The following is a 24,281-nucleotide window of genomic DNA, read 5'->3' on the forward strand; positions in this document are numbered from 1 at the left end:
GGTCTTAAAATGGATTAGATATCCTATTCCTAATAAGAAGGATTTATTAGATCGTTTACATGACTCTTTAATATTTTCAAAATTTGACTGAAAATCAGGATATTGGCAAATTCAGATTGATAACAAGGATAGATATAAAATTGCCTTTAATGTTCCTTTTGGACAATACGAATGGAATGTTATGCCTTTCGGCCTAAAAAATGCCCCTTCAGAATTTCAAAATATAATGAATGATATATTTAATCCTTATAGCAATTTTATTATTGTTTATATAGATGATATTTTAGTATTTTCGAAAAATATTCAAGATCATTTTGATCATTTGCATACTTTTGAAAAAATAATAATAATAAACAATGGTCTGGTAATATCACAATCTAAAATGTCTTTATTTCAAACAAAGGTAAGATTTTTAGGTCATAATATTGAAAAGGGACAAGTCATCCCTATACAAAGAAGTATAGATTTTGCTGCAAAATTCCCAGATGAGATAAAAGATAAAACTCAGCTACAAAGATTTTTAGGTAGCCTGAATTATATATCACCTTTTTATAAAGATTTATCAACCGATAGTGCAATTGTTTATGACAGATTGAAAAAGAACCCTGGTGCTTGGACTAATAATCATACCCAAACGGTTAAAAGAATAAAAGATAAAGTAAAAAATCTACCATGTTTATCTTTGGCTAATCCTTATTGGGAAAGGATAGTTGAAACAGATGCCTCTGAAATAGGGTTTGGAGGAATTTTTAAACAAATTCACCCTAACAGTAAGCTTGAATTTTTAGTCAGATTTCATTCTGGAAAATGGACTCCTAGTCAAAAAAATTATTATACTACTGCTAAAGAAATTTTGGCATTAGTAAAATGTATTCTTAAATTTCAAGACGATTTATATAATCAACATTTCATTATAAAAACAGATTGTCAGGCAGCTAAATTCATGTTTAGTAAAGACTTTAAACATGATGTTTCTAAACAAATGTTTACTAGGTGGCAAGCTACATTAGCATGTTTTGATTTTGAAATTCAATATAAAAAACGAAGTGACAATAGTTTTCCCGATTTTTTAACTAGAGAATTTCTGAATGCGTTATAGCTAGCTAAGACAGTTATCTCATGATATCATTAATATAGAAAATTTAATTAATGAAGCGGAAGTTGAATTACCAACTTAACAAATGAACCATATTTTAGGAGAACAATAATTAAATTAAGACTGATTGGTTTAAGAATTCAGCTCAAGAATCTTGAGAACAAACTTATATTACTCTTAAATTGACATTTTCAGGTAAAATTCTTATGGGTGACTCAAGATTACAAGTAAAGAATAATCTTCATTGTAAACATATCAAGGTCTTAGAATTGTTTATCAAACGAAATAAAAAAGATAGACCGATAACAAGAATTGACAGGAAACGATATAACATTATGTTCAAATATCTTCATAAGAAAATCTCAGAAACCACATGCTAATTTGCAGGATGAATTCTAATCGTGGAAGAGGCCATCCTTCATACAGAGGTGTTTATAGTAGAGTTCGAGGAAATCCTATGGCTTCAAGCAGTTCTTATAGAACTGGAAATTCGTCACAAGCAAATGATCGGTCTCTCCCAGTTCCTGGAAGCCCATTATATGAGGAGTTTAAAGCATTTTTAGAATCAAAAAGGGAAAATACTCCTAGTTTCGCCCAAATGATCACAGATGGTGAAACCATCAACGATAATTTTGAATACAAAGAATCATCTCATAAAGATAATATTATTATTTTAGAACATAAAGATATAATGCTTTATTTTGAAAACAATGATGATCCATGGTTTTTAATGACCATATACTTGGATACAGTGACATACGCTGGATATTCTTATAAACAAAGATTATATTATGAGAATATTTTGAAAATAACCGGATCAGTTGAATTCTCTCATTTTACATTCGGAGGTAATACCAATGTTTACAATTTCAGCAAAGCCATTATCAAAAAGATCATATCACCTGAGGGATGGGGATTAAGTACCCTCAAGGGAAAAGAGTTTATACTCCCTCATTCGAAGATACCAATGAAATTTACATACTTGGATTATATTGAAAGCTTTCATAAAGCCTTCTTATATGAGAACCCTCAAAGAAAACATACTTGGTTCTTTAAAGTATGTGAAAAGGTTTATAACCAAAGTAAAGATATACCAAATTGGTTCACTAATTGGTGGATCTCATATGGCCCAAGTATAGATATTCTCCCTGAGGAACCATTCAGGAAATTATATGGGGAATGGTTACCTGTCTCTCCTAGATACCGAAACCAAGCCATTCCTTTGAAATCAAAAGGACTGGAAGCAATATCTTCTATGCATTTTTTCATGGAATTTTCTATTCCTTGGATTTTGAAATGGTCCCCACATGTGGATTATACTCCCTCCAAATTTCCTTCTCTACAAAGGTCATACTTTACCAAATTCTGGCCTAAAATGCTTCATAGAAATCCAGAAACAAAAATCCTTAATGCCCAGGAAACAATTGATCATATCAATCAGCAAATTAAGAAATACCAAGACCAGAATAATTTCTTGGAAATAGCCTCCTCAACTTCTCAAAAGGTCAATCTAACTAAAGAAGAAATAATCAAGTCATTTAGGTTATACTGTCCTGAATTAAAAGAAAACCTTAAACGGTTTACAAAACATGAAAATGCAAAAGATGAAGGTTCAAGTGAAGATATTTAAGATAATATGCTAGTTGATAACCACAGCCAATCACAGTGTTTAGCGGGGGAATCCCAACCAGATGATGAAGAAATTCCAGATGGAGACCTCCCCGTTGATTGCATGATTGACATGATTGAGGAGTCAATCACTCAAAGAAAGAATCTTTCCAAAACAAAAAGGACAACACCAAAATAGACTCAAGGTGACAAGTGGATGAACCAAAATAAAAGAGGATGATATTCTTCAAGAATTATTGAAGACAAAGAATAATATTCGTCAGATATTATTAAAGAATCAAACAAAGAGTCATTTCTACTTTTCTTAAAGCTGTTTGCCAATGCTAAATGTAATAATTTAGGTTTTTTTTGTTTTTGAGGCCCCCTGATCTATTTATGTAGCCTCTTTCTTATGTTTTAGACAGGCTTCGAGCCATTTTTATCTTTCTCTCTTGTAATCTCCTCTTGTAAAAAATCTTTCTGCAATAAATAGTTTGAAATAAGTTTGGAGTATCAAAGTTTTACTATACAACAATCTTGGATTCACCTTTCTGGTTATTCTACTTCCATATACTTCATTTTATTTTTAAGCCTAATGCAAGGCTAATTCGTTAATATCACATACTATTCTCATGGAAGCAGTATTATGATCAGCAATTATTATTATTATTATTATTATTATTATTATTATTATTATTATTATTATTATTATTATTATTTGTTGGGTCAATATTTTGGTTTATACTTTGCTTTTCTAGAAAATTGATTTGTTATGTAATATTGTATATGTGTTTACGGTCAGGAAGTGAGTTTACGACCGTAAACAGAGTTTACGGCCGTAAACTCAGTTTGCGGCCCAATCCAGTATATATAGGGGTGAGGGGTGTGAGAAAAAGAGTGATGAACTGAATAGAGAGAAACGGGAGCTTATGTGTGTGTGTGTGTGAATCTCATGTAAAGTAGCAGCATTCCAATCTATTCAATACATTGAAGATTCATATTATTCTTCTTCTCCTTCTCTTCTATTTGATCTGACATCATCCATTTGATTAGGATTCCGCACCATAAAACGAATCTGATTGATACACAGACATTTTTGGGGACTTATAATTGGTATCAGAGCTTGGTTGTATCAATCATTTTTTTTCAGATCTGGAGCTTATTTGATCTTATTTTGAAGAGATTTTTGCGTTTTTGGATAGATCTCGCGAAAATAAGGGGGGTTTGTTCTTCACGTTTTTCCTAAAAACGAGTTTTTGATCGAGTTTTGGAGCAAAAAGGGTGAAAAAAACGTTGTTTTTCGTCAAGAACAGCGATTTCTAGAGAGTTTACGGTCTTTGAAGGAGAGTTTACGGTCTTTGAAGGGTATACGGGCCGGAGTTTACGGCCGGAGGAGGTTTGCGGCGGCGGTGTGCGACCTCAGCTCGGCGGCTTGCAGATCGATTGTGTGTGGCTCGGCTCGGCTCAGAAGGTATCTTGATCGTCAGCGCGCTTCTACAAAAAAAAAGGGAATCACGAATTGAGGGTACCAGGAATCGAACCCGAGACCTCAAAGTATTCAACCACCAAGCACCTTACTAGTTGAACTAAGATATCAGATGCTACAAACTTTCACAATTTAATTCTTAAACAATCCCTTTGATTCCAGTTTCGCAAATTTTACATTTTTTGCCCAAAAATCATTTTCTTTTATTTTTAAGCTCCATTTTCAACCAAAAAATATAGTTTTTAAATTTTGATTTTTATTTTTGACTTTTTACTTAAAATTTTGACTTTGACTTTTAAAGTTTGACCCTTGACTTTAAACTTTGACTTTTTCGTTTAACTGTTAAATTTTCAAATTTAGCTTTTCGGTTTGACTTTTAAGTTTGATTTTTTAAATTTGACTTTTAAGGTTGACTTTTGAGGTTTATAGTCAAATGGCATTTTTAAATTTAAGTTTGACTTCTAGTTGTGCTTTACGAGGGAATTGAAAATTATGAAAGAGAGTCGTCAAGAGACGTTAAGACAAAATTTCAACATGTTCGATTATATCCCTTGAGAAACCCTGGAAACTCAGTTGCAGCGATTTACTACACTCACTACCGAGATGAATATAACTGGGATCTTCTTGTCCAAATCTGAGATAAACAAAAAGCTGTTGAATGCACTTCCGAAATCGTGGGATATGGATGTGGCTGACATCAAGAAGACAAAAGATCTCAATCGTCTTAGTTTGGCTGATATAATTGAAGAACTTAACGCTTTGAATTGTCGAAAAACAATGAGTTCAGCAAACCTTCCGGTCAATGAAGTGTCGTGTTCTCATTCATGTGAAGTTTCATGTTCTCAATCGTGTGAAGATATGATTAAATTTCTTCGGGAACAAATTGATTTATTAAAAAGGGAAGTTATGGACCTAAGATATAAAGGATATCAACTCAGGAAAGGATAGAAACCCCTGAAGGCTGAATTAGAAGCAAAAACCAAAGACTTTAGAAGAATTCAATCCGAATACAGTGAAAAATGTGAACTTTATGACTATACTAAGAGACAACTTGCTGCTGTAACTGAAGAACTTGACGCTTTAAAAATTAAGTGTGGAAAAACAGACGTTAGTTTTAAAAATTATACTGCGTCAAGTCAGAGAGTCGAGTCCTTATATGAAACCCAATTAAAATTCAAAGAAAATCAAAACAAGGGTCTAGGGTATGATAGTGTTCCTCCACCTTTCAATCATAACTACACATCCACCCCTATGACACAAGACGAAATTGACAGAGAGGCACATCTTTGATATGGAAAACCAGCTGGATTTGTGTCAAGAGGATTTATTCAGGTTGAAACTACTAATGTTTCTGCTTCATGTGCAAGTAAAGTGGCAGGAGATGAGAACAAGGAGAAAACCATTGAACAAACCAATGTCTCCTTGAACTCTGAATCTGTTGCTTCGAACTCAGTTGTTTCTGATCAACCTGTTGTTGAGAAATACAGGCCACCAATTCTAGCGAAATAGAGTGCCTCCTACAATTGTGCTTGTGGGAACAATAAGAAACAAGTCAAGGATACGCCACTAGGGGTAGGAAGAAACAATTTCCCAGTAAAGAAAAAGACATGTTTTCACTGTGGAATACTTGGACACATTGCCAGAAATTGTCCAAATCGTGCATACGTTCCCCACTATGCACAAGGTTGGCAGAACGCGCCAAGAGGGAGATACTTCAAAAGAAACCCCTCGAGGTCATGATCATACATTAACGAATGGAATGCCAAGAAGGCCAAGAATTCAACTCCCAAGGCCAAGAATCAAACCTTAAAGGACAAGAATCAAAATCCCAAGGTCAAGAAGGGAATGTCTGTAACACCATAAATTTCAAAACAAATTTTCATTTAAAAATAATCGTTTAATTCTTAAAAACACTTTTCTTAAAATCTCATTCATAATCGAATTACAAAAAACATAACTCCATTTTCACTTGCATAATAAACCAGGATCCTCAAAACATGACTCTTTCTCTGGTGTGTACAATCGAGCCAGTGCCGTCCCATGATCCTGAGAGGAACCACAAACACATAACACCAACACTGTAAGCACGAAGCTTAGTGAGTTCCCCAGAATACCACACATAACACATATTAGCCACTCGAGGCTATAACTTTGTGGGTCCGTTGACCCTACTCTGTGAACCTTCCGGTTCTAACTCTGTGAACCCTCCGGTTCTGACTCTGTAAACATGCACAACATAAATCACATAGAAATAATGCAGTACAACACATAACATACATAGCATACAAAATACTCTATCACATAACTCTAGTTACCTACTCAAGGTAAAGTATAGTGAGAAGACTCACCTCGCGTATCTTGGTAACTCGTAAATCCCGGAAATCACTAGTGCTCGATCTCCCGAGCTATAGTCCTCCTATAACACAAGCATATCTCTAATTAACACTATCCCAACTATGGTTGACTAATGTTGGGTTTTGAGCATTCTAACACTCCTAAGTGTACATGCAACCCTAAATACCTTGGATCTATGTTTTCTCTATTATACATGCAAATATGAACTTTCCAAGGTATTCATCCTAACTAGCATAATAATATGATTCATATGAATATATATCATGTTAGAATCACATACCTCTTTGATGTAGAAAGTCTTAATGAAGCTTGAGTGCCTAGTGCCCCAAGTGTGACACCTCAAATGGTTCACACAACACCAAATACACTTGGAATAACTTGAGAGAAACTTGAACACTTCTTGAAATCGTCTAGCCCTCACACTCACACATAGTGCATGATTTCTTGAGCCATGAGATTCTTTTATATGGTGGCTATTAGGGTTACACCATGTAACTCATGGCTTTACCCATTCCTTATGCTCCATGGATTTTAACCTCCATGGAGTATCCATGGGTCACCCCATGGACTTAGTCCAACATAAGGAATCTTGGATCACAAGCCCACATATATAAGAATGAATGATTTACACAATCAACCCATATAATTAATTAGTCTTCTTTTGATCACTTAATTAATTCCAAATTAATTCTTGATCAATACTAATTAAATAACCTTATTAATATATTAGAACTTATAATATATTAACAAACCTTAAGTGTTATTTCTCTCATTTTAGTCTATCCAAATGCATGATGCCATGCAACCCAAATGGAACATGCCGGTTCGGGTCAAGTCTTACCAATTATAGTTATGAACTTAGACATTAATCCAACAATCTCCCACTTGGATAAGTCTAAAACTATTATTGAGTATGACTTCAAGAACCGACTGTTAATCGTAGCTCTCAAAAGCTTCTATCGAACTCTGACCTTGTAGATGAACTCTGACCTTTGTCAATGACTTGTCCATTAGATAAGGGATCATATATTCCTCCATTCTAGATATCATATGGACTGAGACATGGATTATAATCATTCTCTCTGACCATTTGTTGTTTCCCGATTTCCGATTTATGACGACTGACTAATTGAACAAATAAAATCAGTCTTGGCCCGGCCGAGCACTTCCATTTGTCATCATCAAATCATCGAGGGGCCCACAGATATCGCTTTTATCCCGAAGGTAAAAGGAATGGATAAACTTCGACTCATATGGCTTGTTCTACTACTTGTTGAATCATACACAAAGGCACGTTTTATAACACCGAGTTACCGAATGCATTTTCGTGCAATCAATGTACAACCAACTCATAGTAACAACTCATATCTCTAGGTTTGAAGAATATACGATATTATCGTCTCATGATCACTCGTGATAAAATCCATGAAGTGATTCCAATGAGCGCGGGTTGAATCCAGTACTTAGAACTTATGAGCACTCATGAGTGTTGTAGCCCTTTGTCCAACATCTTAGACCTCTACAAGCCAACCCATGACAGTCTTGATTCATATCTTCTTCCAACATATGATCGACTGTGGATGGTTTGAATAACTTAGTCATTCTGGAAGAATAACCTCGTTTACTCTGGAAGTCAAAATCCAATGATCCTTTTTCACAGTCCCAAATCCTTACCACAAATGCAAGAATTCCAAATTCATGCCATTTACTGAAATCTGTTAGATTCTAAACTTATATGCATTGATCTTCTTGTAATGATTATGCACAAAGTCACAAGGACTTGACAACAAACATTACAAAGTATTCCAAAGGAGATCAACTCCTTGGAAACATCCTTCTTGCATTAAGTTTCCTTAATCTTATATAGATTGAAAATTCTAACTTTGAAACATTTCCAGATTCATTTTGACTATCACTTATGAACAAGACTTGCCTCCTTACAGATTATGTCAATATGGTCCTTCCTGAATTATCACTATACTTCCAACTGTCCTTAAGCACCCAATGTTTGGTAAACCTTAGATTGTCCTCGACAATTGATTAATCCTTTTAGTCATATCCAATTCTAGACCTTTTCCCTTCTTAATGTCCCATGCATTTGGAAAATTTTAGAAAGGATTAATATAGCACATGTAATCGATCCTATATCCGAAGGATATGGGACACGATTCATGATGTCTCACATAAAGACTAAACCAGTCTTTTGCTATAACATTTCCATTTCTATTTGCCAAGTTCTCATAATTCAGATTATGAAAAGGGACGCCGTAATCATAATTGAATTTTAGAACGCAAATAATGGACCCATATACAAAAATTTCTTATGTTGAGCCATTCCAACATGAAATTCATATATATATATATATCCTTGACTAAATACAATTAAAACCTCAATCTAAACTTTTAGATTTGAGATGAAGTATAATTTCTTCTCCCTTAATTATAGCAAAACAACTCTTTCCCAATTGAAACTTTTGTTTTCTATAATTAACATTGCTAACTTGCAATACTTATCATAATTATCATGCTCCCACTAACATGATGATTATTAGCATGACACTTATGCTCCCACTAGCTTTGACATGTACTCAGAAATCAGCTGACTTTCTTACCAAAGTTCAGATTTCTGATACTAGATTGTTTTGATAAAACTTTATCAAAATCATACACCTTCCCTTAGATAGCTCATAGGTGTGTCTAAACAATTATGAAGAGGGTTGCCGTAATCAAAATGAAGTCCATGTTAGTGTGTCGGTTAACCACACATGCTCTACTAACGACTTTGAGAATGCAGATATCACAATTGCTATCTAGCTAAAATCTACTTATTGAAAGTGTTTCCTCACCATCACTTTCATGAATCGGAGAGAAACCTTATGACAATTAGATTTTTATGGTGTATGAGTTCCTACCCATATGAATTTGTCAAAACCATAATCACAAGACAAGGATAATGACAAATCCAAACTCATATGGATTGAACTTAATCTTAATTTCTTGCCACCTGGCAGCTCAAGGGCCTGTCATTGCTTCTAAGTTGTTGTGCAACCAATTGAGAACTCTAAAAACTCATATGCAAAGCCAACTTTAACTGGAATGGGCACAGAATATGTCAACATGATAGGTTATAAACCTCAAGTCGTGTGCTAGTGAAGAACTTCAGGTTTTATTCTTGATTAGTTCTTGAGACTTTCAAGACCTTTAGGACTCCCACTATCCTCTTGACCTATAAGACTCCCTTGTCAAACATCCAAGAGATAGTGCGGATTCTAATCAAGACAAACACTTCACATAATTGGCCTTAGTTGGTCTTTGTTTTATCCAAAACATCACAACTTACCAATTTCAAATGTACAAGAGTAGGAAACTTTTACTCTTACATTTAACAAGTGTTTTAAACCTTTTTTAAGACATGGCACTCAAATTACAATCTTGGAGTATGACTCTAAGACTTGTATTGGAACGAAGTATGACTCATCTTCTTGATTTAACCATTTCAACAATTCAAGATTCCTCTTCTTAGTCATAAGAATGCACTAAGATTTCCTTAGAGAACTAGTTGTGCTATGGTTTTTTAATCATTAAGATGATCACAAAACTGATACTAAAGTACTCTCCCATCTTTTCAGATTTGAGAAACTTTTATCCTTCTGCCTAATTTGATTCTTCTTATTCGCTCTGCCATACATTGGAACCTTTTCCAATGTCTCAAAGTTACACTTAAGCTTGTAAGTATAATCATATTTACTGAGCTTTAGTAAACCATGACGAACATTCTTATCGATATTTTGTGGTGGACTTGACTAGTGCACAAGAATGTGTACTCGATCCCTTAATCCTTCACTTGACTCATACATCCATGTGAACAAGTAGTTAGTCTTAATTTTTTTTCAATGCTTGAAAGTTCTCATTCATCATGCTATACAAATTGCATGATTCCAAGTTTCTATCCAACTGAAACTTGGGTGATGAGAATCTTTCCTTATTTGGTAAATTTAGACACTACCACAAATGAAAGAATCAAATTCACTTTCCAATATTGCTATCAGTGGAATCTTATAAGCAACAACTTTTCACAAATGCCATTGTAAGTATACTTAAAATAAATAAAATCAAAACCTTTTTCTTTTATTTTAAAACTTTGCGGAAAACTTATCCTTACAATCCATATGAAAAGCTTGTTGTTATCTATTCCTAAGCAATATAAATATCATAACTCTTAAGTAATAGCCCAAAATTCTGATCACCGAACCATGCGATTGAAATCCATCTTTGCGATCAGAATCAGCATGCACTTAATAGAGTTAGACAATGGACTTTACCTGAAGTAGAGCCAAACTTATTGACTTTAACATCCTTAGGTAAATTTGGCAGCTTCGCAACCAATGCCCCTTCCTTTGGCAATACTTACCTATGGACCCTTGATAATGGGACTATCTTAGACTTAGCCTCTCTCTTTACCATTTGGTCAACCGAGTTGACTATGGCCGATCCCTTTCCATTGGAAAGAGAGAGCTTTACTGGATATCCAATGTCATTATTGTCAATGTCCACAAGTTTTAGGAAGTTGATCTTAGCAAATAGATAAGATCATTAAGGGTCTTGTCATAGTCTGTTTCATAGGAGTCCCAAAGGAACTCACTATGTGACTTAGAAAGTAGTTGAGGCACCAACTTTCTCAACACTTTGACACCCAACTCTCCCGGCTTGTCAATATGTGACTACATCTCCAAGATGTGATCACACATAGACCTTTTCTTGCCAATAGGGCTTGAGTGACCTTAAAATTTTCAAGAACTTGTGGGTTAGGGAGAATAATTGGAGGAGGTGAAAGAAGTATGATTTCCATGGGACGTCATCTTCATTTAGGAAAGCTTGTTTCAAGAGATTTAGGAAGATCATAAATGTCTAAACCATACATCTTTTTGGGAGATATTCAAGATAGTTGATTTAAAGTCCTTAATATGACACCCAATATGAAATATTAAGGCCAGGACCCAACAAACTATTTTATAACTTAGAAGAGGGATGCCGTAATCCAAGCTATAAAATATTCGAAGGTAGGTGAATGACGATTCACCAATTTCCACCAAGATAAACTAAATGTATTATTAGGTTTTAATTGGTTTTTGAAACTCCTAGATCTTTGAGATTCATTGAACTTTTCAATGGCATGTTTCAATCTCGAGTGTGCCCTTTAGTTTTTGTGACTGGGATGCCGAGGATCACAAAACAAGGTGTGAAGTAACCATGCAAATTACTTGGTACCCTTAAGTGTTTACCCCTCAATCGATGTGCCGGTTAACCACACACGCTCCATCGATACTATGATAAACATTAAGTTACCCTTTGCCTACCTTGTTAAATACGAGTTAGTGTGCCGGTTAACCACACACGCTCCACTAACCGACTTAAACAAAGTGCAAAGTGTAATTTCATGGATTAGCACCTTATTCACATTTTCCTATGTAACTATTTATAAATGGTTTTGTTACTTAGTATTTATCATTAATACTTTTAATGAAGGGAGAATTCTAGTCCTTGTCCTACCCGTTCGACTAACGACCCTCCACCGGTCAAGGAAGCAGTGGGTGAGAGTGGACACCCATTAAACTGCCATTTTATAGGCAGTAACCTTATACCCCCCCTTATAGACCGGCTTCGTGAATAAGGCCTACTAACGATAAGACTGACTTTACTCTTATACATATATATAAATATTATTAACTTATAATATTATAAAGTATAAGGGTTGAATTTTAACTTTTAAAATTCTAAGGGCTAACTTGGAATTAAAGTATTCATGGGGAAAACTTTACAAATTCCAAAACTTGAGGGCAAGTTTTGAAACTATTCAAAACTCTTGGATTTTCATAACTTATGAGTTTAATTAAAGTTTTAAAAACTTTAATGAAGTGACTCTTGAACATCCATAACTTGAGGACAAGTTATGGAGTCATAAAACAATTTAATATTTTGTAACCTATGACAACTTTTATGAGTTTTAAGATTCATAAATGTGACTTATAAGTTACATAAACACATTTTATGAACTTCTTTTAGATTAATTTGGATTAAAACCAACTATCACATAATTTTATTCATTAATCTAAATTCACTCATAAAACAAGGTAACACAAAAAACTTTTGGTGATCCATAACTTATTCTTAAGTTATGGAATCCTTTAAAACATTAAAACCAAATTTTGTAACTCCATAAAAACTTTGAATCAATTTTTTTTAAACCTTTTCATATCCATAACTTATGGAGGTTTCAAAAAATAAAACTCTTTAGATCAAACTTTTAAAACTAGTAAAATAATCATATCATTTTATCTTTTATTAAATTTGAACTAATTCAACTCATAAAGCAAATTATTCAAATTTTACAAATAATTAGTTTTTCACAAGAACAAGTAATTATCTTAAAATTTGACAAACTTCATGCTTTTTTTCCTGTTTTTTCAACTTTGAAAATAAAATATTTGCATCAATATAACAGAAAACAACCTGTGGCTCTGATACCACTGTTGGGTTTTAAGCATTCTAACACTCCTAAGTGTACATGTAACTCTAAATACCTTGGATCTATGTTTTCTCTATTATACATGCAAATATGAACTTTCCAAGGTATTCATCCTAACTAGCATAATAATAGGATTCATATGAATATATATCAAGTTAGAATTACATACCTCTTTGATGTAGAAAGTCTTCATGAAGCTTGAGTGCCTAGTGCCCCAAGTGTGACACATTAAATGGTTGACACAACACCAAATACACTTGGAATAACTTGAGAGAAACTTGAACACTTCTTGAAATCGTCTAGCCCTCACACTGACACATAGTGCACGATTTCTTGAGCCATGGGATTCTTTTATATGGTGGCTATTAGGGTTACACCATGTAACTCATGACTTTACCCATTCCTTATGCTCCATGGATTTTATCCTCCATGGAGTATCCATGGGTCACCCCATGGACTTAGTCCAACATAAGGAATCTTGGATCACAAGCACACATATATAAGAATGAATTATTTACACAATCAACTCATATATTTAATTAGTCTTCTTTTGATCACTTAATTAATTCCAAATTAATTGTTGATCAATACTAATTAAATAACCTTATTAATATATTAGAACTTATAATATATTAACAAACCTTAAGTGTTATTTCTCTCATTTTAGTCTATCCAAATGCATGATGTCATCCAACCCAAATGGACCATGCTGGGTCAGGTCAAGTCTTACCAATTATAGTTATGGACTTAAACATTAATCCAACAACTAATTCTACCAAGTCAACACTGGTCAAATCTGGTCAATGGTCAACGGTCAACCCAACTCGCCGAGTCCCTACGGGGACCCGATTCCTCTGAATCCCTTCCGACTCACCGAGTCACTCACCCAACTCGGTTACTCAACCCCTGATTCGAAAACACGGAACAACTCGCTCCAACTCGTCGAGTCTGCCAATGGACTCGACGAGTGCATTCCATGCACAACCCCAAACAACCTTCTGAGGTCAGATCTGTTCCACTAACTCATAGATCCAGTCTTTCCAAGCTTATTTATCTCGTAAAGTTTATGTCTTGGCGCTCATATCACACCAATTGACTCATAAATGGTGTTTTAACCTCAAACACAATGATCCTAAACCAAAACCTCCATAGACTCATATAAAGCTTGGATAAAGAGGCACTATGGACCTCCATGAGTCCAGATCCAGAACCTAACTCGCTTAAGGGACCATGGGAGCACTAGATCTAGTCACAAAAGGGCTCAATAAGCCCTAAATCAACATGAACATCACCTCATAGAAAATGGTTCGAAAATAGTACCTCAAACGTGATGTTCTAGACATCAGATCTTCAGGAAGTTAACCCTCTTGCTTCCTCTTGACTATAGCTTCCTTTCCTTTGTTAGACAACACCTCCATGGTCGACAATGGCTCCTTCTCTCACTCCAAACGCTCAAGCTCACTAGCGTTTCGCTCTGGGGGATGGTGAGCACAAATGATGGCCATAAGGCCCCTTTAAATAGGTCCCAAACCCGAGAAATTAGGGTTTCATTAAACAGCGCGGACTCGCCGAGTCCACCAATGCGACTCATCGAGTCCGGTCATTAATCCGGATGAGAAATCTCGTCTCTACTCGGCGAGTCTACGCACCAACTTGCCGAGTTCTTCCACAAAAATTGAAATAAAATGAATAGATATAATACCTGAAATTCCGGATGTTACAATTCTCCCCCACTTGAATCAGACTTCGCCCTCGAAGTCTCATCCCTGAAATAGCTCCGGATGCTGCTCACGCATCACTCGCTCTGGCTCCCAAGTCAACTCGGATCCTTCCCGATGTTGCCACTGAACCTGTACCAGAGGCACCTCCTTGTTTCTCAGAACCTTGATCTTCCGATCCACAATCGCAATTGGCCTCTTCGCGTAATTCAGGATCGCATCCACCTGAATGTCCTCTAACGACACTACCGCCGACTCGTCGGCTATACACTTCCTCAACTGAGACACGTGGAAGGTATTATGAATTCGCTCCAACTCCGCAGGTAGCTCGAGGGGATACGCTACCCGGCCCACTCTCGCGATTACTCTGAACGGCCCAATATACCGGGGCCCTAGCTTGCCCCTCTTCCTGAATCAAATCACTCCTTTCCAAGGAGATAGCTTCAGGAGAACATAATCACCGACCTGGAACTCAAGCTCGGATCGCCGCCTATCCGCATAACTCTTCTGGCGGCTCTGAGCGGTCAACAACCTCTGCCTGACCTGCTGTATCTGCTCTGATGTCTGAAGTACGATCTCTGCACTTCCCATCACACGTTTCCCTACCTCTCCCCAGCAAATGGGGTCTGATACCTCCTTCCTTACAACAGCTCAAAGGGTGGCATACTGATGCACTAATGATGGCTGTTGTAAGAAAACTCTGACAATGGAAAATACGGGCCACAATTCCCCCCCCCCTCCCCCCGAAATCTAATACACAAGCCCGAAGCATATCCTCGAGCGTCTGAATCGTTCGCTCGCTCTGAAGTGTCCACAGACATCACCATGGTAAACTCTAGCTCATTTCTCGTATTCATCTTTGATACCGAGCACCAGGTCAGCTTTTGGCCCCACAGCTAAACCCCCAAAGGTCATACATAACATGATCCAAGATATCTCACTAACTTCCTCCCCGTGACCACTATCACGTCCCAGTGACACGCAAGTCACAAAATTCCCTTTTCCTCAAAAAATACAATCCAATCGAAGATCGACTCAGCTCTAACCTCTAGCTTCTGCTGCACATATTCTCCCGCACGCCTCGCTGACCCTCCCGACAGAGACGGAGACCCCAGTCTCGCCCCGGTTAACCACTAGGCTCCATAAACTCAACACTAGGGCTACTCAAGCCTAGAACTCTTCTGCATCATGCACTTATCGGAGAACACTCCCTCATCACACTCTCTTGCCGTCTAGTGGGTACTATGGCTTCCCGCAACATTATGACAGCCTCTGACTAGTGAGTACTACGGCTCCCCGTAGTACCACGACTCCCTCCCTCTGACAACGCCACACTATGTTCACTAACTCACATACCAAAGACTATCATAGATAGTTACACACACTTGCCCCGATATGCATTACAGACTCTGGCGGCAACCGCCATAACATAGAACCTACCTCTGTGGAGATCCACTTCCTTAAATAATCCCTCTTGATGACAATACACGAAGGGCTCCCACTGGAACCATAGATACATGATACATCACTAGTCATCTCTAACCCAAGACTCTAAATAACTCCGAAATCAGGACGCTATACGCGGAAACCACGGAACACCAAAACAGAGCATCACAATGTCCTGTCTTTACCACTGATTTCCTTACTCCCAGCACTATACACATACAACAATACATTTCCTCTGAAATCCTTTCCACTACTGCTCAAAATCCAAGCAAAAATACACATCCCAGCCCGTACTCGACAATCTTCTACCCATATTTTAACCCAGAAGTTCTCAACTGCCCATACCATCATTACGAGTCTTCCACTTGAAACGAATCTGACCACCACCAGATTCCCGACCATTGACCACCCGCTATGGAGACACCCATCCTTCTCTCAGACATATACCACATGCATTATCTCGCCCTGCACCTTTCCTTGATCACCAATGACCCTGATCTCATGAATTCAAGCCGCAGGTTTCTGTATCCAACCCCTAACCACTCTTGTACAAATCTCTGGTTCTCTCAATAAACCACCCGGTTCTCCCCCACTTAGGGTTCGAACCATCACTATCTGACACATCAACAATCTCACAAACTATTTTCACCAGCAATAACGCACCTACCCCTAGAAAGTGCTACGCAACGCCCGATCATCCCTTTTTTAAGGAAATCAATCGATCTTATATACTCTGAACCTCAGATGAAATCCTCAAGAACTTCATGTCACGACTGCCTCTAGTCGTTCCAAGTCTCGTACCAATCCAATACCAAACAACTCAACTGTCCAATAACATCACTGACTCATAGACTGGACCACGAAATCATCATACTCCCCCACCTCAACTCATCAACCGACGTTCCAACACGTGGATCATCCCAAGAACAGGGACCCACTCCCATATTCAATACCCAAAATAGATAGAAAAACCACTGCACTGATAAACTCGACTGGACTCCCCACTGATACCGCTACAATACGCCTACTATACTCAAATAGGTGTAACGTGGTCCTCGACTATCTCAGTCCCAACTGACTATCTGCTCATGGTAAATCACTGCCTCGCGGCACACATGCTACCTGATACTCTGATGGAAAATCATCATCAATGACAACCTGTAGGGTTTACCCCCAAACCTAAAACTTAAACATCATGCCTCTCATGTTTCGCACACGAACATAAATAGCACCACCCATGTCATAGAAGGTGACATCTCCTCTATCGACTGATTGTTCAACTCAGACCGAAATTCTCCCCTCCCTCTGACTCCTTACCAAAATATTCTGAAAGGCTCTCGACCTCTCTCTCAAGGGACGCCTCTTCGAACTCAATCATGGCCCACTGGCCTAAAACCCATAGCGTCCAATCTCTACCTCATCAATCATGACCGGATAACCGGAGAACTACAAGCATCATTCACTACGAACCATGGTACTCATCCCATGACATCTCTTCTCAATATGCTCCGGTGTATGGTACCCGAACCATAACATCACTCCTCCATCCGCTCCGATGTATGGTACTCAAACCATAACATCACTCCTCCACCCGCTTCGATGTGTGATACTCGAACCATAACATCACTCCTCAATCTTCTCCGATGTATGGTACTCGAACCATAACATCACTCCTCAATCCGCTCCGATGTATGGTACTCGAAACATAACATCACTCCTCAATCCGCTCCGATGTATGGTACTCGAACCATAACATCACTCCTCAATCCGCTCCGATGTATGGTACTCGAACCATAACATCACTCCTTAATCTGCTCCGATGTATGGTACTCGAACCATAACATCACTCCTCAATCCGCTCCGATGTATGGTACTCGAACCATAACATCACTCCTCAATCCGCTCCGATGTATGGTACTCGAACCATAACATCACTCCTCAATCTGCTCCGATGTATGGTACTCGAACCATGACATCACTCCTCAACCCGCTCTGATGTATGGTACTCGAACCATAACATCACTCCTTAATCCGCTCTGATGTATGGTACTCGAACCATAACATCACTCCTCAACCCGCTCATTAGAACCTTCAGAATACTCCCTGTATCAAGTATGGGTCCTCTGCTTTTAGTAGTACGGGCCCATACTACCTGCCACATCTACCCATACTTTCCACACGGACTATCCCGGAGTTCCTAAGTAGCTGCTCGACCTTCTCGTTCACCAATTCCGTCGCGCGTGCTTGCTCCCCAGCGAAATTCTCTACTCTGCCAGCGCACTCATCTGGCTAAGGTTACTCCCTAGGCTCTTCCTAGATTCCCATACTTCTCTGCCATCAGCTGCTGAAGAGCTCCTAATGATGCCAGCCATCTACCTCCTGAATATCGTCATATTCGCTTGGTAGCTGAATCCCATCATCGAGTGTTCCACAAAGCACGAAGCAAGCAGCATTCGAGCATCGAAGAATACATAGGACTCACTCTGGGTGATAACTCCGCTTGCTCTGCTCATCCTCGAAAGTACCACCGAACTTTGCAACTCTTCCCCTCGCGGGTCCTAACTATTCTTTCGCTAAGTACCACGGTACTCATCTAGGTATCTCCTCTAGATTACTCCTCTACTCAAATCCCCTAAAGGATTCCAACTAAATATTCTCACTCATCACATACTCAAAGCACATCGCATATAGCAGCAATTCCTAGGCTAAGGCATCAAAAATCAGGCCACTCTAGTCCTAAGATATGAAATACCTAGCCTGTCTCTAGCATGCAATAATATCTCATAAAGTGCATCATAGATATCTCATAACACAAAAGTAAGGGTATTTTGGGAAATCACCGTTCAGGCTCTGGCTGATTGTACACAATGCTCTTTCTCGCTTTCTCTTTGAACTCTTATTCACTTTAGAAAATTATTTCTTTGAAAACTTTTCTTCCTCAGTTTGAGTCCGGATTTACCCGAAGGTGCATCTGAATCCCTCAAACCAAGGCTCTGATACCAACTTGTGACACCGTAAATTTCAAAACAATTTTTCATTTAAAAAGAATCATTTAATTCTTAAAAACACTTTTCTTAAAATCTTATTCATAATCGAATTACAAAAAACATAACTCCATTTTCACTTGCATAATAAACCAGGATCCTCAAAACATGACTCTTTCTCTGGTGTGTACAATCGAGCCGGTGCCGTCCCGTGATCCTGAGAGAAACCTGAAATACATAACGCCAACACTGTAAGCACGAAGCTTAGTGAGTTCCCTAGAATACCACACATAACACATATTAGCCACTTGAGGCTATAACTTTGTGGGTCCGTGCACCCTACTCTGTGAACCTTCCGGTTCTAACTCTGTGAACCCTCCTGTTCTAACTCTGTAAACATGCACAACATAAATCACATAGAAATAATGCAGTACAACACATAACATACATAGCATACAAAATACTCTGTCACATAACTCTGGTTACCTACTCAAGGTAAATTATAGTGAGAAGACTCACCTCGTGTATCTCGGTAACTCGTAAATCAAAGAAATCACTAGTGCTCGATCTCCCGAGCTATAGTCCTCCTATAACACAAGCATATCTCTAATTAACACTATCCCAACTATGGTTGACAATTCTACCAAGTCAACACCGGTCAACTCTGGTCAATGGTCAATGGTCAATGGTCAACCCAACTCACCGAGTCTGGCATGGATTCGCCGAGTCCCTACGGGGACCCGATTCCTCTGAATCCTTTCCGACTCACCGAGTCACTCACCCAACTCGGTTACTCAACCCCTGATTCGAAAACACGGAACAACTCGCTCCAACTTGTCGAGTCTGCTAATGGACTCGACGAGTGCATTCTATGCACAACCCCAAACGACCTTCTGAGGTCAGATCTGTTCCACTAACTCATAGATCCAGTCTTTCCAAGCTTATTTATCACGTAAAGTTTATGTCTTGGTGCTCATATCACACCTATTGACTCATAAATGGTGTTTTAACCTCAAACACAATGATCCCAAACAAAAACCTCCATAGACTCATATAAAGCTTGGACAAAGAGGCACTCTGGACCTCCATGGGTCCAGATCTAGAACCTAACTCGCTTAAGGGACCATGGTAGCACTAGATCTAGTCACAAAAGGGGTCAATAAGCCCTAAATCAACATGAACATCACCTCACAGAAAATTGTTCGAAAATAGTACCTCAAACGTGATGTTCTGGACCTCAGATCTTCAGGAAGTTAACTCTCTTGCTTCCTCTTGGCTATAGCTTCCTTTCCCTTGTTAGACAACACCTCCAAGGTCGACAATGGCTCCTTCTCTCACTCCAAACGCTCAAGCTCACTAGGGTTTTGCTCTGGGGGCTGGTGAGCACAAATGATGGCCATAAGGCCCCTTTAAATAGGTCCCAAACCCGAGAAATTAGAGTTTCATTAAACAGTGCGGACTCGCCAAGTCCACCAATGCGACTCGTCGAGTCCGGTCATTAATCCGGGTGAGAAATCGCGTCTCTACTCGGTGAGTCTACGCACCAACTCGCCGAGTTCTTCCACAAAACTTGAAATAAAATGAATAGATATAGTACCTGAAATTCCAGATGTTACAATGTCGGCCAAGAAGCAAAATCCAAGAGATGCTTTCGTGAAGACAAAATCAAATTCATCTCAATGGCCAACATCAAGTTCCAAAGAAAGTACTGAGCCACCCATCAGATCGAAAAAGAAATGGGTTAAACCCAACTACAAATGGGTTCCAAAGGCTCAATCTCCCAAATCAACTAATGGCTCTAATATTTCTTCATATTCTGTTTGTGATAAACAACATATGTCATGGGAGAGAGTACCATGCAAGGATGACAAAGGTTGACCCAATTTCAAAATGGACTGGGTTCCAAAGACCAACTGATCCCGCTCTGTATCGGAGCAGCTATGGAGGCATATCATCAGATTTCGGTTTTTTGGTAGTAGCTGTTCCAGGCACATGATAAGAGGCATCTCTCAACTGCACAACACTCAAAACATTGTTTGGGAGAATGTGTCCTTTACGGGAAGGGAAGAAAAGAAGTGATCACTCACGGGGTTTGTGCTTAATGACATGAAGAATTTTCAGATTTGTTCTGAGTTTATGCGTGTTGTTCTCAGACCTTCTGGACGAAAATTCAATCGGTGACTTACGGTTTGCATTTTCTTCTCTATACTCCTGAGTTTTTTCTAAAGCTGATTCGCTTTAAAGACTAATTTTTGTTTTAGGATAGTTTAAATTTGCGCAGCTATTTTCGTTTCTCTCCTATGCACAAATTTAGGGGGAGAAATAAAAACAAAACAAAAATTAGAAAATTTTAAAAAAATCCAAAAACATTAGAAAATAAGAAAATAAAAAAAAATATATGTTGGTTATGAAATGTGCTTGAGGGAGATGTTCTGGGAAGTGATATTATCAAGTAATAATAGGCAACCTAAGTCTGCGTAACGTACCCGAAGTTGAAGGGTCTATGCTCTGGTTTGATGCGTCGGTAGGCACAAAAAATTTTAAATGGACATGACTAGGCAGAGCTGAACTTAGGAAATTTATGGACTTGACAAATCTTAACCTAGTTAGATCCATTCAGCCTGACAATACGATGCTCGGATAGGTTGAGTAGAGAGATATATATGAGAATCTACTCGTCACATTAATTGAACCCGTACTTGGAACCGTGGTTTAACTTTTCCTCGATGTGCGGATTCTGTCCTTAATTCCGGTTGGATGGGGCAACTGGTAAATTCCGATAAATTAGGTCTATAGAATATCATTTTCTTTCTTTCCGTCTGTTAGTCATATGTTGTCTCCTTTGCGTGACTTCCAATCCGACCTGGTACACAACATATGCAACTCTTTTTCTCTGCATGTTATATATGTGAAATACTTCTTATCTGTTAGCCATATGCTGTCTCCTTTGCGTGACTTCTAATCCGACCTCGTACACAGCATATGCAACCCTCTTCTTCTCAACCCCTCTGAAGTAATAAGTAATAGAATTCTGAATCTATCCTCTCTCTGAATGGTTGTCTGCTCACCCGGTGTAAGGAGTACTTTGGAAGTTCTTGATGGCTGGGGTATATCAAGAAGCGGGAAACACGTTCCAGTACACTTAAAATTGAACACTCAAAGATTGTCTATAGATCTCGCTGCTCAATTTAGGTGGACAGTAATATCCCTAGTCGTCGTCAGATGAATGGTCCTTAAGATATAGTATCGAGGAACTTAGGATCAGATATAATATCTAGGAACTTAAGTTCACCTTGTCTTGTAACAAATAGTATGTCCTAAATCTGTCACAATTTTTCGTGTTTAAGTGGACCACAATACCGACAATCGACCAGACAAAGACGTGGAGATAGAAGGTACCGACAAGTGGATAAAGGTTGTCTAAAAACTTCGATCCCAAATTACTCTTAAAGTTAGATATCATTTTTATTTTTGTTAAATTTGTCATAGTTTCTTCTAATTTAAATATTAGGGGAGAATTAAAAATTAAAAATAATGAAAATAAAAAAAATTCAAAAAAAAATTCAAAAATCAAAGAAATATAAAAAAAATTAATTAAAAATCCAAAAATAGTGTTATTTCTGTTTTATTTCTTGTTCAGAAAAATCAAAAAAAAGATCCAAAAATATTTTTATTTCTGTTTTAATTTGTGTGCTAGGTTTTCTTTTAGTTTTGTTTTGTCTTGATAAGTGATTTCAGATATAGATAAGACTCATGGAGTTTGTGTTGAAGATTTCTGAGCCAAAGCCTCATCCGTGAGCATCGAAGAATTCACATTAGAAGGAGCAAGAAATGAAGATTATTATTTTAACATTCAATCCTGCAACCCCAGAAGCAAGGTGAAGCTGCACTTGAAGATTATGTGACGGATTGCATTGAAGCCTCCTCAATCAGTCTGCTGCTATTTTGAACCTGTTGAAGTGATACAAAAGATTTGTTCTCTCTGATGTTCTCTTTGAAGATTCTCAAGCTGAAAGCGCTATCTTTCAAGAATCAGTACGTCAAGCCTCCTCACCCAACGTGCGTTCAATGCCAAATTCTGAAGAAAAGCCCAACCGCTCAAGATGAAGTCATTCATTGAAGATTCATCAAGTTCATATTGAAGTCGTGAAGAATTTGAAGATTAATGTTGAAGCCAAGTTTCTAATGAAGATTATCAAGACAACCAGCTACTTTTTAGGGGGAGCTTGTTGGGTCATACAAGAAAAGAAAAGAAAGCTATAAACCAAGGGGGAGATTGTTGGGTCAATATTTTGGTTTATACTTTGCTTTTCTAGAAAATTGATTTGTTATGTAATATTGTATATGTGTTTACGGTTAAGAAGTGAGTTTACGACCGTAAACAGGGTTTACGGCCGTAAACTCAATTTGCCGCCCAGTCCAGTATATATAGGGGTGAGGGGTGTGAGAAAAAGAGTGATGAACTGAATAGAGAGAAACGGGAGCTTATGTGTGTGTGTGTGTGTGTGAATCTCATGTAAAGGAGCATCATTCCAATCTATTCAATACATTGAAGATTCATATTATTCTTCTTCTCCTTCTATTCTATTTGATCTGACATCATCTGATTGATTCGGATTCCGCACCATCAAACGGATCTGATTGATACACAGACATTTTTGGGGACTTACATTATTATTATTATTATTATTATTATTATTATTATTATTATTATTATTATTATTATTATTATTATCATTATTATTAATAATATTAGTATTATTATTATTATTTTTATTATTATTATTATTATTATTATTATTATTATTATCTTTATCATCATCATTATTATTTTTATTGTTTATATTATTATTATTATTAATATACATATATATATATATATATATATATATATATATATATATATATATATATATAGGCTTAGGTTATTCTATTCAAAGTAATTATTGTGTTATTATATGCATATATATAGGCCAATCAATTTTACTTATTTTAAGAAAATGAATAATATATTATTAAATTAAAGATAATTAGAAAATACCATCTAATTTCATTTTAAGAG

This window comes from Lactuca serriola, chromosome 5 (genome assembly GCF_051521515.1).
Source record: "Lactuca serriola cultivar US96UC23 chromosome 5, Lser_US96UC23_V15, whole genome shotgun sequence".
NCBI classification, from domain to species: Eukaryota; Viridiplantae; Streptophyta; class Magnoliopsida; order Asterales; family Asteraceae; genus Lactuca; species Lactuca serriola.